Source organism: Oncorhynchus tshawytscha, linkage group LG28 (genome assembly GCF_018296145.1).
Source record: "Oncorhynchus tshawytscha isolate Ot180627B linkage group LG28, Otsh_v2.0, whole genome shotgun sequence".
NCBI classification, from domain to species: Eukaryota; Metazoa; Chordata; class Actinopteri; order Salmoniformes; family Salmonidae; genus Oncorhynchus; species Oncorhynchus tshawytscha.
In genome coordinates, this window is record NC_056456.1 from 15752287 (window position 1) to 15755035 (window position 2749).

At 40.7% G+C, this 2749-nt stretch overlaps 1 long non-coding RNA gene across 1 annotated transcript; it reads left to right on the forward strand.

Moving 5' to 3' along the window:
- Positions 1 to 1004: 1004 nt before the first annotated feature.
- On the forward strand, positions 1005 to 2284 carry LOC121841169. The gene is made up of 3 exons (XR_006080169.1): positions 1005 to 1178; positions 1441 to 1583; positions 1872 to 2284. It is a non-coding gene; the product is annotated as an uncharacterized LOC121841169 (long non-coding RNA).
- Positions 2285 to 2749: the final 465 nt, after the last annotated feature.

Genomic DNA, 2749 nt, shown 5'->3' on the forward strand with positions numbered 1-2749 from the left:
GCATGCTTTTCAACCGATCGCTGCCTGCACCCGCATGCCCGACTAGCATCACCACCCTGGATGGTTCCGACCTTGAATATGTGGACATCTATAAGTACCTAGGTGTCTGGCTAGACTGCAAACTCTCCTTCCAGACTCATATCAAACATCTCCAATCGAAAATCAAATCAAGAGTCGGCTTTCTATTCCGCAACAAAGCCTCCTTCACTCACGCCGCCAAGCTTACCCTAGTAAAACTGACTATCCTACCGATCCTCGACTTCGGCGATGTCATCTACAAAATGGCTTCCAACACTCTACTCAGCAAACTGGATGCAGTCTATCACAGTGCCATCCGTTTTGTCACTAAAGCACTTTATACCACCCACCACTGCGACTTGTATGCTCTAGTCGGCTGGCCCTCGTTACATATTCGTCGCCAGACCCACTGGCTCCAGGTCATCTACAAGTCCATGCTAGGTAAAGCTCCGCCTTATCTCAGTTCACTGGTCACGATGGCAACACCCATCCGTAGCACGCGCTCCAGCAGGTGTATCTCACTGATCATCCCTAAAGCCAACACCTCATTTGGCCGCCTTTCGTTCCAGTACTCTGCTGCCTGTGACTGGAACGAATTGCAAAAATCGCTGAAGTTGGAGACTTTTATCTCCCTCACCAACTTCAAACATTAGCTATCTGAGCAGCTAACCGATCGCTGCAGCTGTACATAGTCTATTGGTAAATAGCCCACCCATTTTCACCTACCTCATCCCCATACTGTTTCTATTTATTTACTTTTCTGCTCTTTTGCACACCAATATCTCTACCTGTACATGACCATCTGATCATTTATCACTCCAGTGTTAATCTGCAAAATTGTAATTATTCGCCTACCTCCTCATGCCTTTTGCACACAATGTATATAGACTCTCTTTTTTTCTACTGTGTTATTGACTTGTTAATTGTTTATTCCATGTGTAACTCTGTGTTGTCTGCTCACACTGCTATGCTTTATCTTGGCCAGGTCGCAGTTGCAAATGAGAACTTGTTCTCAACTAGCCTACCTGGTTAAATAAAGGTGAAATAAAAAAAAATAAAAAAGGGAGCAACTCAGTGATTTTCCTACGGAACACAACAACACTTCAGTTTGTCTGTAAAAGGAACGGAGGCTAAAACTTGCCCATCTAAATACAGTCAAGGTATGATAAAGCAAGGGTTTACACAGAGTCACTTACCACTGTGTTTCATTTTCAAAATAGTGAGAAATGTAATGGATAGCACAACACATTCCATAACATCTATTACATCTAATAGACATGCATAATTTTCAAGTTATACGGTCATGTATTTTGAATCAGAAGGTGGGTGGGACTTGTTGAAAGTTATCGATGTTGAAATCAGGCTGCCAATTTTCTTTGTGGCTCATGGTTCGTTCATTTCAATCTCATTTAACATTGATAGGAATTACACCAAGCTGTTACCGACGGGTGTAACCATGCCTTGAGTAGGATCGCAGACCTCAGTGCTAAGTCCAAAGAGTACAGAACAGGCCCTCACATGGAGGAAACAGCAGCCGCTATACCAGATGTCATTGAAGAACTACAGTAAGAATCTCTCCTCTCTTCACAACCACCCTCTGTTCTGCCAATATAATATAATAGGCCTTCTACCCTATCTAGAGTATTTGGAATTTATTATCATTGTAAGCCTGTTGCACCAGAGACCCTGGAAAGCTTGAATGTATTAGTTTGATTCATGCTGTTCTCAGAGCGTGAAGCGTCACTATTAACTTTGAAGTCTTGGCTTTTCCATCATTGATATCGCCACAGGAATCAGCTTGGCATTATTCCAAATCAATTGATTGCCGTTCACCTGTATTTCACATTTATCAGGTTCGTCTTTGATGCCGTAGAGTTTCAAAACCAAACAGCTATGTTGATCATGAACACCTTGGAACGTGATATCACCAACTGTCAACAACGGATGGAGCCAACAGTGGAAACTCATTCTACTCTGTTCACAACCAGACAGGAGAAAATGGAGGAAACCAACGTAACTAAACACTGGGTCATTTGGTTGAATACAAGGTGGTTTGGTTTATGTTGTACTCACTGTATTTGACTTTAGTATCACTGTTATTCCTAATACAGAGCATTTAGCTGGAATTGTGGATTTTATCTCTTGAGACCATGTACAATTCTGATTCCCCTGAAATGTTGACTTGCCACTTGTTTTAACGTCAGGTAGGCTGAGTGCTTGAAACTAAAAATGTTTTGATTTCAAACATGCCCATTGGCATTTGTTTTCAGAGTGGTACTGTATATTGGTAACAAACACAAGAGAAAGTCTGAAAGGGTCTTCAGCTTATTGTGTAGTTATTTGTGGATTAGCGTCAGTAGAATTACTCACCACAATCCGTTGTGAGAAGACAACAACAGCAATTAAAATTACAAGCCAAGGCCAATCATTTTATTTTATAGGAGTCACAAATAACTGATGAGTGGTTTTAGGTCTCTCCTGTATTGGTGAATCTTTCTTGGTTAGACATTTGCCGTTTTCAGTTACCTGTATGTTAAAACATCATATTCATTTCAACAAAAGGCTATTATTTTCAACCTCACACCATTGACAGCACAGTGATAAAAACACCTTTTCATCATTCTAATATTTTTTGGTATTCACCTCAAAAAGAATATGAGTGGGGAAAAAAATACTAGATTTTCTGTCTTGTACATTATTGGATATTTAAATGCTTTGTTTTAAAGCCTTA